Here is a 13532-nt window from a genome sequence, read left to right as displayed (position 1 = left end):
GTACATATATATGCAAAAGAAGGTATCAGGAAAGACATATCTCTATGCGCTGTGCTTATTTCATGCCAAGCTCCAAGCTAAGCACTTCATGTGTATAACTCATTGAATCTTTACACTAGCCCTGTGAGCTAGGAAATACTGCAGGGGAGAAAATACGCTATAGGAGAGGTTAAATAATTTGCCCAAGGTCACCTAGCTAATAAACAGTGGAGCCAACATTTGGATCTAGGAAGCCTGGCTTTCAAGTCCATGAACTTTCTTTCACCAGTCAGTAGTACCCTGTACTATACTACCAAGACCCGAACCAATAGGTAAATTTAAAGTAGATTTATTTTTAGGACACGTAAGAGAAAGTTCAAAAGAAAGTGGTCTTCCAACTGGTTAACTAACCCATTGATTCATCAAGCCTGTACGTACTGTTTCTTTCTCTACTTTTTCTGTCCATATTGTTAGTTTCATCCTAAAGCAGGTTGTGCTCATAATTGTAGGACAGCAGGGACCAGGGCCATGTGCTTTTCTCATTCATGCCTGGTTTTCATTTGCTTTTTTGTTTATGGCTTTATTGATATATAATTGACATAAAACACTGTGTAACTTTCAGATGTGAAACACATATATAATGCAAAATGATTACCATGATAAGGTTAGTTAATACAACCATCACCTTTTACAATTTTTGGTGTGGTAAAAATGTTTAGATCTGCTCTTTTAGTAACTTTCAAGTATACTCATATAGTACAGGAGTGTTATATATAATAACACTACTTTATACTGTACTTATACTGTAATATAATATATACTTACACTGTAATATAATAATAGTAGTGCTAAGTATGGACACAATGCTGTATATTACTACATTATATCCTCTGAACTCATTCAGCTTATAACTGGAAGTTTGTACCCTTTAACCAACATCCCTCCTTTTTTCCACCCACATCCCCTAGAAACCACCATTCTACTCTTTCTATGAGGTTCTTCTGTTTTTTATTTTTTTTTCAGATTCCACTTATAAGTGAGATAACACATGTATTGTCTTTCTTTGTTTGACTTATTTAACATAATGCCCTCAAGGTCCATTGTTCCAAAATCAGTATTTCCTTCTGTTTAATGGCTAAATAATATTCCATTGGGGTTGTGTGTGTGTGTGTGTGTGTGTGTGTGTGTGTGCGTGTGTGTATCACATTTTCTTTTATCTATTCATCCATTAATGAACACTTAGGTTGTTTTTATTTCTTACCTTTCATGAATAATACTGCAATGAACATGGGGGTTCAGAAATCACTTCAAGATAGTGATTTCATTTCCTTCATACATATAACCAGAAGTGGGATTGCTGGATCATGCAGTAGTTCTATTTTTAATCTTCTGAGGAACCTTCATACTATTTCCAAAGTGGCTGTACCAGTTTATATTTCCGTCAACCGTGAACTAGGATTCTCTTTTCTCCACATCCTTGCCATCACTTATTATCCCTTGTCTTTTTCATAATAGCAATTCTAACAGGTGTGAGGTGATATTTCATTATGATTTGCACTTCACTGATCATAAACGATTATGAGCATTTTTAGATGTACTGTTGACCATTTGGATGTCTTCTTTGCAAAAGTGTCTATTCAGATCATCTGGTCATTTTTTAATTATATTGTGATTTTTTGCTATTGAGTTGTATGAATTCCTTACATATTTTGGATATTAACTCCTTAACTGACATATGGTTTGCAAATCTTCTCTTCCATTCCATAGGTCACCTCTTCATACTGCTGACTGTTTATTTTGCTGTGCAGAAGCTTCTTAATTTAGTGTAGTCTCATTTATTTTTACTTTTGTTGCTTATTCTTTCAGTGTCATATCTAAAAAATCATTGCCAAGATTAATGTCAGGGACTTTTTTCTCTGTGCTTTCTTGTAGAAGTTTTATGATTTTCAGTAACATGTTTAAGTCTTTAATTCATTTCAATTTATTTTTTGTGAGTGGTGTAAGATAGGGATTCGATTTCATTCTTTTGCTTGTGAATATCCAGTTTTTCAAAAACCATTTATTGAAAAGATTGCTTTGTCCCAATTGAGTACTCTTGGTTCCTTAGTCAAGTATTAGTTGACCATATATCCATGAGTTTATTTTTTTGGCTCTCTGTTCTATTCCTTTAGTCTATGTGTTTATTTTTATTCCAGTACAGTAGTGTTTTGATTACTATGGCTTTGTAGTATAGTCCAAAATCAGCAACTGTGATGCCTCCAGCTTTATTATTCTTTCTCAAGATTGCTTTAGCTACTGTTTTGTGTTTCCATTTTACGATTGTTTTTTCTATTTCTGTAAAAAGTGCCAATTGAAATTTTGATAGGGATTACATGTAATCTATAGATGGTTTGGGGTAATATGAAAATTTTAACAATATTAATTGTTCTAATCCACAAACGTGGGATATCTTTCCAGTTATTTGTGTCATCTTCAATTTCTTTCATCAATGTATAGTTTTCAGTGTATAAAATTTTCACCTCTTTAATTAAATTTATTTTTAATAGTTTATTGCTTTGATGCTATTATAAATGGGATTGTTTTCAAATGTTTGAGAGAGTTTGGGAAAGACTGCCATTAATTATTGATATGTTTGGTAGAATTCACCTGTAAAACCAACTGACCCTGGGCTTTTCATTCTGGGAGGTTTTTGATTATTGAATCAATCTCATTAGTCATTATTGGTCTGTTCATATTTCCTATTTCTTTATGATTCAATCTTGTTAGGTTTTCTAGGAATTTATCCATTTCTTCGAGGTTATCCAATTTGTTGGCATATAATTGTTCATAGTAGCCTCTTGTGATCCTCTCGTATTTCTGCGATATAAGTTGTGCTGCCTTTATTTTCTTTTATAATTTTGTTTATTTTAGTTCTCCTTTTTTTCTTAGTCTAACTAAAGTTTTGTCAGTTTTGTTTATCTTTTCAAAAAACTGACTCTTAGTTTCACTGATTTATTTCTATTGTTTTTCTAGTCTCTTTTTTTCATTTGTTTCTGCTCTAAACTTTATTATTTCCTTCCTTCTCCTAACGTTGTGCTTAGCTGGTCTATTAGCCTTCTTGTAAGACAGAAGTAATTTTCTCAGAAAACCAGTGACAAGATTTTCATAACTTTTAGGCCACCATCATTCTGAACATATTTGTATTTATTGGTGCCTGTGTCTATCTTCCAAACTGAAGAGAGAGAACATCTTAAAGGCAGGATTAATATTGCATACTTTCATTATATGTGCCTAAATATAAATATGGATAGTACATATTTATGCTATAAAGTATAATAAATACCCACGTGCCCACCAATAAGGAAATCAGGAAGCCCTTAATGTTGCTGGCCCCTTCGTATCTGAATCCGCTGTCCTTCCCACCCCTGCCTCCCCGCAAAAAGAAGTCATGATCCTGAATTTTGTGTGTACCATCCCTATACTTCATTATAGCTTTATAATAAATTATTATAATCCAGAGCATATGTTTATAGTTTTTCTTATATTTAAGCTTTAAATAATTGGAATCATAGTAGTTATATTCTTATGTGGTTTGCTTTTTCATTTACTCAACATTTATTCAATATTTTAAAGTTTGTAAAGTCATATACATTAATGAGTAGCTGTGGTTCATTCCTTTTTACAGCTGTATCATCCATTCTACTACTGTATCGCTGCTTATCAATTTTACAATTTTTATTTCGGTTGTTTTTAGTTTCCTGGTTATAAAAAAACTACTGCTAAATATTCTTGTATGTCCCCTGGTGCACATGTGCAAGATTTATTCAGAATCTATATCTAAGAGTAGAATTTCTAGGTGTAGGATTTAGGTATCTTCAAATTTATTAAGTAGTGACAATTTGTTTTGTAGAGTGGTTGTACAAATATACCCTTCTACCCTCTATAGGCAGTCTATAAGATTTCTCCCATCTGACTTCCTTTCCAATCTTTACATGGTCAGAAATTTTGACTTTTGTCAAAATGATGAATGTGAAATGAAAGCTTTTATGGCTTTAGTTTGAATCTCCCTGATTAATAAAGAGCTTGAGAATCATTTCATATTTACTGGCCATTAATGTTTATTTTTCTATAGAATTTTTTTGTACCTTTGTCTCAATTTTTAATTACTTATTCATAAACTTATCTGAGTCATAGGTATTTTTATATATTCTACATGTAAGTCTTTTATTTATTTTATATATAGTATATATCTTCATATAACGTAACGTATTTTCACTTGAAATTATATATCTTGATGAATTAAAATGTTAAATTATAATTTAATTAAATTTACTTAATCATTCCTATAGTTTATGCTTTGAAAAAAAAATTATCTTCTCCTAAGGCAATAAATATTTTTTTTTATTAGTTTCAGGAGTACAGAACAACATAGTGATCAGACATTTACATAACTCACAGAGTGATAACCCCAAGAAGTCTATTACCCACCCAACACTGTACTTAGTTATTAGAATTGACTATATTCCCCATGCTGTTCTACAAATCCAGAAAGCTAACTGATGGTTACTAGATGGGAGGGGGCTTGAGAAGCTGGTTGAGAAAGGTGAAGGGATTAAGAAGTACAAATTGATAGTTACAAGAGAGTCATATGGGTGTAAAGTACAGTATGGGGAATATAGTCAATACTAGTTTTGTAAAAACTGTGTAGTGTCAGATAGGTACTAGAGTTATTGGGAGAATCACTTCATAAATTATATAAATGTCTAATATATATACCTGAATATATATACTATATTCATAATATATACTATATTCTAACATATATACTACGCTGTATACCTGAAACTAATATAACATTGAATGTCTACTATAATAAATATATTTTTCTAATAGTTGCAAAGTTTTGCATTTTAAGCTTGTCTTCAGTCTATTCTTATCGGATTATTGTATACAGTGCAGGGAATGCACCCAAACTTATAGTTTACCTAATGGAAAACCAATTGCCTTAGCACCATTTGTTAAATAGGCCAGGCTTTAAAATTGATCTACTTTCCACCTCTGTCATATAGCAAGATGCTGGATAAGGCAGAGTCTACTACTAATTTATGTCTTATGTTTTATGGGGTTATTTGTCTACCCCTGGGTGAATTTTACCTCTCTTAATTATTATGACAGAAGAGAGACACAGTACAGCATTGTGTTTAGAACAGTGAATTCTGGAACCAGGTTATCTTGGTTTGCTCTCTAGTTAAGTTTCGTCATTGTTAGTTGTATGACCCAAAGCATGTTGCCTAAACTTGCTATTCTCTTTTTGTAAAATGAAGACAATAGCTCTACCCATTCCAAAGGCTGGCTGTAAAGAAAAAAAAAAAAAAAAAAAAAAATATATATATATATATATATATATATATATATATATATATATATATATAACATTTGAGGTGTAGTAATGCTTAATATATGTTAGCATTGCTTCAAAAATTAATTTTCACTATATTCATTTCTTTTAGACTCTCAAGAAAGCTGAGGGGAGAAGGTAAAATCTGTTAGATAGGCAAATAAAAACCACTTTCTTTTTGTCTTCTTCCCATTTTCAAAATGTAATTAATATCATTATCTCTTCAGGTCGTACCTGCTGTCCTCAAACCTGCTGTCATTTCTCCATGAGGAATTGGCCTTGATAAGTATTTTGGCCCCTTGCCCTGGCCTGCTGCCAGCCTTCTGCATATTTCCTGGGACCTGCCGTGTGATGTATTGTTTCCAGCATGGGCATTGTTTAATGTTCATGCACCAAACTCTAATTAAGGTTTCCAGGAGCTTATTTCTCTAAGCCAAGTTTGTGCCAATGCTGGATCCAATCTGTCCAAGGTCCCATGGGAAACCATCCATCCAAATGCAGGGTTGAATGGGTTTGGTCATCTGGCTGAAAACCAGAGGTCCCCCATGGTCCATTAGGCCTTGAAGTATTTGGCCTTGAAAGTCCACATTTTAGGAGAATGTCTGTTTGTTAATGGAGAGATTCAGGCATCTCTGAAAGCCATCCAAAATGGCTGCTGTGTCTGAGGAAAGACTAGTACAGATGTTCAGAAAAAGTGACTACATTTCCCAGGTTGCAATATGCTACTTGTGCTTTGCCTCAGACAGGGTGGAAATTTTAACATTTGTTGGATGAATTAATGATAACGGCGATACATTTTATTTTTATAAATTCCCTTCTCTTAAAGGTTTTTGCACACACCCCATTTTAATACTGTAAACTTGGAAGATAATACTCATAATTCACTCTTTACATCAACCTCATTTTTATCATTTGAAACTGAAGAAATGACAAATATGGATTTGCTTAAAGTTAAACAACTACATAACTCGTCTCATTTTTTTTTTCATTTATCAATTACTGAATGCTCATCTGTCAGGAATTGCTAGCTACTAGAAAAGCAAAGAGGGTTCAAATAAGGTTCTTGACTCCCTTCTGTCTTGCCCAGTCACCTTCAGCTTCATATTATAGAAGGTGAAATAAACATTAAAATATGTAAATATAAAACAAACTTACAAATGTTATCACAGAGATTTGTACAAAGCACTAATAGTAACAATATCATAGAGGTCTAAATTTTACTTTGAATAGCCAAGGTCTTAAAGAATCTACATAAGCTTCCAAGGTAAAGAAGGAAGTAAGGCCGTTACAGACAGAGAAAAGCATAAAGGAGTTTAAGGTGGTTCTGTCTTCAAGAACGGAACATAGAGTTCTATTAGAATTGAAAAACAGATGCTGTGTAGATTAAAAGGAGGTGAAAAATAAGGTTAGGAAAATGAATAAATCGAGTACTTCAGATACCACCAATGGTGGTTGTGAATATTATCTAAAATAAAACATATGAAAATATATAGTAAATTTTGTGTTATGATATAAATATTAGATTTGGCATTTTCTTATTTTATTATATGTAGTAGATACTATTTGCTCTCTTCCCAGCATGTAATTTGTTTAAAGATAATTCCTCCCTCTTCCCAGTGACAGATCCAAAATGTGCACGTAACCTAATTTAGACCAACACTAACAGGAGAAATATTTGCTGGGAAAGAATCTTCCTCACTTATAAAATAAACCCCCATTTTCCTCTGGATGCCATCGCATGGCAATATAGAGTAATAACCTCATGTCTTTCATATAACCAAGATATTGTCACAGTCAGTATAAATCTGTGTATTGACAACCAGCCCTCTGTTGCCTATACAAACAACTGATCTTTGTGGAAATCACCCAATCAATTTATTTCTAAAATAGCAAAACAGGCATAAATACTATTGCAATTTGTGAAATATGATTCGGGAGTTGTCCTCACCAAAAACATTTTCCCACACTCATATCTGAATAATGCTAGACAGAGTTTAAAAATACAAATTTTCTAAGAAGGGTAATACATCAAGTCACTACAATTTACATTTAAATTAGCTAATGAGATTAATTTCTCCTGTTTTAGGAGGGGTCAGGACCTCATAAAAGCAAAAGTATTTTATGAGAGAGGAGGGGGTGTTTATACATTGCTTCATGAGGAGAAAAAGCAATAAAGTACGTATCTTTGAGGCAATTCTACATAGCAGGTAATCCCCAACAGGGGTCAGTATATCAAGTATGCAGGCCAGGCGACACTTTCCACCATTGGTGACATGTGGGAGTCAGGCAAATTTAAAATCTACTTGAGTGACGTTAGCTATAACTCTTCTGCCCTGTGTGAAAATCAGCATGCTGGAATTCCAATAAAATAAAGATTCTCCAAGTTTATCTCACTTTAAAATATACTTCTGTGAGAGTTTATTGACAAATAAGGCACCTTATGAACTATGGAGAAAGACAGGTCGTTAGATTCAAGTTAATTTTCACAGAGAAGCTTTTGTACTCTGCTCTGCACAACCAACTTCAACCAGGGAAAATGATGGGAAAATTATTTGGATTATGCACATATACATGTATGTAAAAAATATGATGGAGAGAGTTACGTGATAGAGGGAAAGAACTAAACAATCATATCAGTTGTTTATATGATTAGCCTGAATTTACTCTTTTGTCTCCAAAGATTCTGTGATAATAAACTGAAATTGTTTAAGGTTTGAATTAATCTTAATGTGTCTTTCATACTAATCTTTTAGACAGTGAAATTATTAAGAGTTTTGAACAGCACAATAGCGCAATGATGGGGTCAGAGCAACATTTTAGAGTATGGCAGCAATGTATAGCACAGACTGAGAAGGCAGACTGGTTTGGAAGCAACTATCATAGTTGGGAAAAGAGAAAATTGGACACACCTCTAAAGAAATGGCTAAGAAAACAAGACAGACTAGATTTTTTAAAGTGTGGTGTTTAGACAAACCTCAAGCAAAACAGAATGGGAAACAATCTAGTATTAAATCAGGATTTTAAAAGGCAGAAAAAGGAGGGTGGCTGGAATTATCTAGACAATTGCTTCAAATATCTTTTTTATAAGAGTTGCCATAAATTTGAGTGCATGTACACTCAAATTAATATCTGAATTCTCTTGACTTACGTATATTGTTGACTCATCACAAGCTGACTTGGAATAGAAAAAAATAATCATAATAATAACCTGAGCTGCTTTTTAAAATGTTTCATCCCACCTCTGCTACAATAAAAGTGTATATGTTTGGAAAAGTCTTTGGAGCTTAGTGTCTCTTAAAATTAAGGGAGATTAGACTAACCTAATCTCTAAAATCAATTTTCTCTACAAAATTATTATGCAGATTGCCACATGAATGGTCTGGTTATTTACAACCCACAAAGATATAATTACTTCATATGTTCAGTGTAAATAAGGCCCAGGTACTTCTGGTAGCAGCTGCCTACCAAAGTGATTTTTCAGAATATCCGTGATAATTTAGCAATATCCCTCAACTCTGCTCTCTGCCAACATGAAAGGGTTTCTCATCTTTCTTGCTCCTGAATTGTACTCTCACTTCTAGTGAATCGGAAAGAGGAAGCTGAGATTTCTGGACTTCTTAATAAACCCATTCCCAAAAGAACTGCTCTGTCTTTCACTGAGATTGCTGGTTGCAGATCAGGGTGAAGGAACTGTCACATTAGAGGACTAGCCAATACTGCATGTGACCGGGATGCGGGTAAGGAACAATGGCACGTGTATCTTCAGGGCTGCAAACATGTTGCCCTTCAACTCCCTGGAGATTTTTCCTGTAGAGGAAGTGGCATTTAACAATATCCACTGACTGTTCCCGAAGGCCTCAGCTGGCACCACACACACCAAAGAAAAAGAGGCTGCCTTCAGTTGTTTCATTACGAGACCTAGCTGCCCCCCATGCATTCCAAATCCTTGAGATGAGACTGACTACAACCCTAATACACACTGTGGATGCACAAAGCATTGCTTCAGTCTTCTGCTACTTCTGAGAGGCTCGAATTCTCATGCTCTTTTCTGCCCTGAAGATCGCCTTCCAAGCTTGGTTCCTCTGTTCCCCACAGCACTAACCCAGGTGTGAACCACTAACTCGCTTTTTGTTACACACACACACACACGTGCGTGAAACCAAAACACAAAATAAAAAACATAAAAAAGTTCTTAATAGAAACATTTAAGAATACGATGATGATTATTGAATAAATTGAGAAAGTAACTACAAGGCGGGGGACATTTACCATTTCAACTGCACAGTCACCTTAAGGGGTTACTAACTGTATGCCTCAGAGAGCACCCCGTACCCCAGATATTCTGGGTCAGTTCATTGGGGTAGGGCTCAGGGATGTGAATTTCATCAATCATATGGGAATGATACCGGAGACTTGTGGGCCACACACAGAGAAACTGGATTATAGTCTCCCATTCGCCCTCAGAAGCTCATCAGTGAATTTCATTGTGAGCTTCTTAAAAGGAATTCCAGTCCCAGCCGATAAGAAAACAAAATCTCTCTCCTTTTTACTTTGAATTTGGTTAGTGACCAAAATGTATATTTATAATTAAGGCCTTAAGTCACTATATACAGTCAAACTACTAGGTAACACAACCGAGAATAACTTTTTAAAAGCAGATTCAGAAAATTGCTTGACAAAAGATTTTGTACATATTGTGTTCATTTGTTTGTAGCTACCATATTAATTTTCTGGTGAGTCTGAAGAGTGTGTGTGTGTGTAGGTGTGTGTGTGCGCGCACGTGTGTGTGCGCGCGCACGATACATTTAGAGCTCTGGAAGAGGGATAGATTATACATCACACAAAAAGGATTAGAAGATTGTGTCCCCTCCTGTCACTAAACCAAATCTGTCGATTGCATGAGTAGGTGGGGAAGGAAAAGACATCCTAATCACACAAGTTCCTCAGTTGATGTTAAAGGGAAAAGTGAAAAATCAGTTTTCAGTACTTTCGATTGTGATACCTTGAATCTCCAAGTAATTGAGGTATTTTTTTTGTTTCCTCTACCTCTTTAATTAGGGACCATTCAAACTTAGGTTTGCCTTTTAACTTCTTTAAAAACTTTGTTTTCCAGAATGTAATGACACTGGATCATTTTATTATGATGATAAAATACTCATTATAAAACACAATACCATATGGCATGACTTAAAAAGCAGAAATCCTCTCATCTCCATTCTTCCAGGTGTTGCTTTATGCGAATACAAACATAGACAAACTCTCTCTCTCTCTCTCTCTCTCTCTCTCTCTCTCACACACACACACACACACAAGCATATATTTTTAAACACACATTGGATTATGCTCTGCATCTTTTCTTGTAATTTATTTTTTTTCTTAAATCAATATTCTCTTTCAAAGACAGAACACTGACCTCTTATTCTTCCCAAGGGAGGTATTGGATTCTATGATAGTTATATGCAATGATTTATTCAATCAATCTCCTATTGCGGAGCTCAACCATTTATTTCATTTTAATATAGTTTTGATTTTTCAATAAAAGTGTTTATGCCTGATTTTAAAAAAATTAAAACACACAAAGGAGTAAAATTTCAAAAGTCTTCCTCCTAGTCCATCCCCACAAGTAATCACTATTAGTTGTATGGAATTTTTGTTTGTTTTGTTTTGTAGTATGTTGGTTATTTTTCAGTTTTTTCTGGAGGTTTCTATTAAAATTTTGAAGAATTTTGAAAAATGTAGCACGCTAACAATAATTTGTCTTCTGATTTCTCTGACAGTATTATTTTTGGTCTTTCAGTGATCAATGCCATAACTTTACACACTGGTTTTTATGGTGTCAATCTCAGAGAGTACTTATGGAATCCTCAATGTGAAAAATGATACACACATGTTTCTCTGCCCTTTTCTCTACTGTCTTGCTTTCAAATTCTGTTAATATTTAACATGTACAGCTTATTGCCAAATTGAAATCATCTTCTATGTTTTCTCTGAAAATTGATTCTAAAATTCCCACCCAATAAAAGTATTAACAATATGAGTATTGCGGAAATTCTCTAGAGAAGCAAGTAGTGAAAGGAGGGGTAATCTCAGCAAAGGGAATATAATCTTGTGTCCCTAAATCCATGATTCTTGAAGGAGGATGTCTCAGGCATCCAGTCACAGAACTCTCCTTTGATATCTTTGTTCACCTTTTTACGTTGATTGTGCTAACTCATACTTACAGTTATTGTTGTGACTTAGTCATTGCCATGGTTTACTAGCATACATTCTACAGCAATATTTTCAAGTTGAGTGTAATACAAACAGTTCAATATTTAATACCACGCATAGTTGAAAAATATGTTTCTTTCTTTGTTTTTTACTACCACACTTGATTTGTATTTGTACGATGCATGGAGGAGTTTTGCAATGGATAAAGCTGTAAGTAGATATAATTTGCTCCCTCTGAATTTTGAAGAAATTTCTTCATCATCTTTAGTATTTACGTATATGAAACTTGGAGGTAGATGGCATAGGATTAAAGGTGGCTCTCATTCTTATTTCCTTGGCACTTCAAGTAAGTGCTTTTCTATACCTCACCGTCCTCGTTTATAAGATGAGAAGAATACTAGAATTGTAGTAAGGATGAGTTACTACACATAAAGTATTTAGCTTAGTGCCTACTACTTACTAATATTCAATAAAGGTTGATTATGCTTGGTGGTTGCTAAATTTCCTAATAAGAAGTCATCATTTTCATTTTATACCTTTATATATAACCTCTGTTTATATTTATTTTGCATCTATTTCTAGAAATTTTCGTGACTTCTACTTTTCCTTGGAGAAGTTAAATTTCACAGAATGTGTCTAGGTAAGATCTTTAATCATTCATCTTCCTTACGTATAGATAGATCTTTAAGTTTGAATTCTGTCTTTGCCTCAGAGAAATTTGGTTTTATATTTCTTTCTTTATTTCCTCTACTATCTAGTTTTTCTATTTCTCGAAGTGATTTCAGAGAGAGAAATCTGTCCTGAATCTATTCTGCATTTCTCTTTATGTTTCTTATCTATATCCTATCTCTTCATACTGTTGCTATAAATTGCACATCCCTAATTTTTATTCCCTATTGACAAATTGCCCATTCACTCAATTTTTTATTTCAGTAGTAAAATATATTTTGATTTTCAGGAAATCTTTCTTGTTGTGTGATCATTGCTTTGTCATAGCAGCCTACTATTTTTCTTGGATGTAATATCCTGCTAAGTCTCCTTCAAAATGAAAATTAGAATTTAATTCTCAATCCTCTTTTCCCTGAATTATTTCACCTTCCTCTGGGATTAGATCCTTCATTGCTCATTCATCTCAGTTCTTCTGTATTTTTTTCTTTTGTTTCTCTATGTCTGCTGAACTTTGGCTATGTGTTTATATATGTAGACATTTTTATGTAATTTCAATCAAGTGAATGCATGCATATATACATATTTATATATATATGATTTTTCTAAATCATATGCTCATATTTTTGTATGAACATTTACAGTTCTAAACATTTTTATGAATCAACATATATATATGTTAAAATTTCAAATATGGCCTAAAAGACTATTGTTCAACAGCAGGCACCGCACCTCTCTATCCCAAAACCTTTTCCTATGTCTCAGACTTGTAGTAGGAAGTTTCTACTGTTCCATTTCCTCTTGCATGTAACTCAGTTTTTCTAAATCATGTGCTTATATGTCTGTATGAACATTTACAGTGCTAAACATTTTGTGTGAAGTTTCAACTGTGAAAGATGAAAACCTTAGCACTCATACCATGATTCCAGTATATACTTTCCTCTCCATATTTTCATATCACAAAAATTTTTAAATCAATATACAGTATTTACACTATAATTTTACAGATGTGCTTTTACTTTACATCTATCCTGTTTGACATTTGCTGTGCTTCTTGAGCCTGCAAGTTAGCGTTGTTCTCAGTGAAAGAATTGCTCAGTCTTACTAGTGCAAAAGAAGAAGACCTCTTTTGACCTGAGTCAAGGGGTCAAGGTCTTTGGCTTTCTCTTTACTGCAATAAACACGTAGGAAATGTGCCTGCCATATCAACATCTTTGCCTGTCCTACCTGGATAACTAAAAGAAAAGCAGATTTCTATGAGAAAAAGAATCAGAGTATTTTCCCATTTCCCATTAACATT

This window comes from Rhinolophus ferrumequinum, chromosome 19 (genome assembly GCF_004115265.2).
Source record: "Rhinolophus ferrumequinum isolate MPI-CBG mRhiFer1 chromosome 19, mRhiFer1_v1.p, whole genome shotgun sequence".
Taxonomy (NCBI): Eukaryota; Metazoa; Chordata; class Mammalia; order Chiroptera; family Rhinolophidae; genus Rhinolophus; species Rhinolophus ferrumequinum.
The sequence above is the reverse complement of the archived record's forward strand: the minus strand, read 5'-3'. Positions refer to the sequence as shown.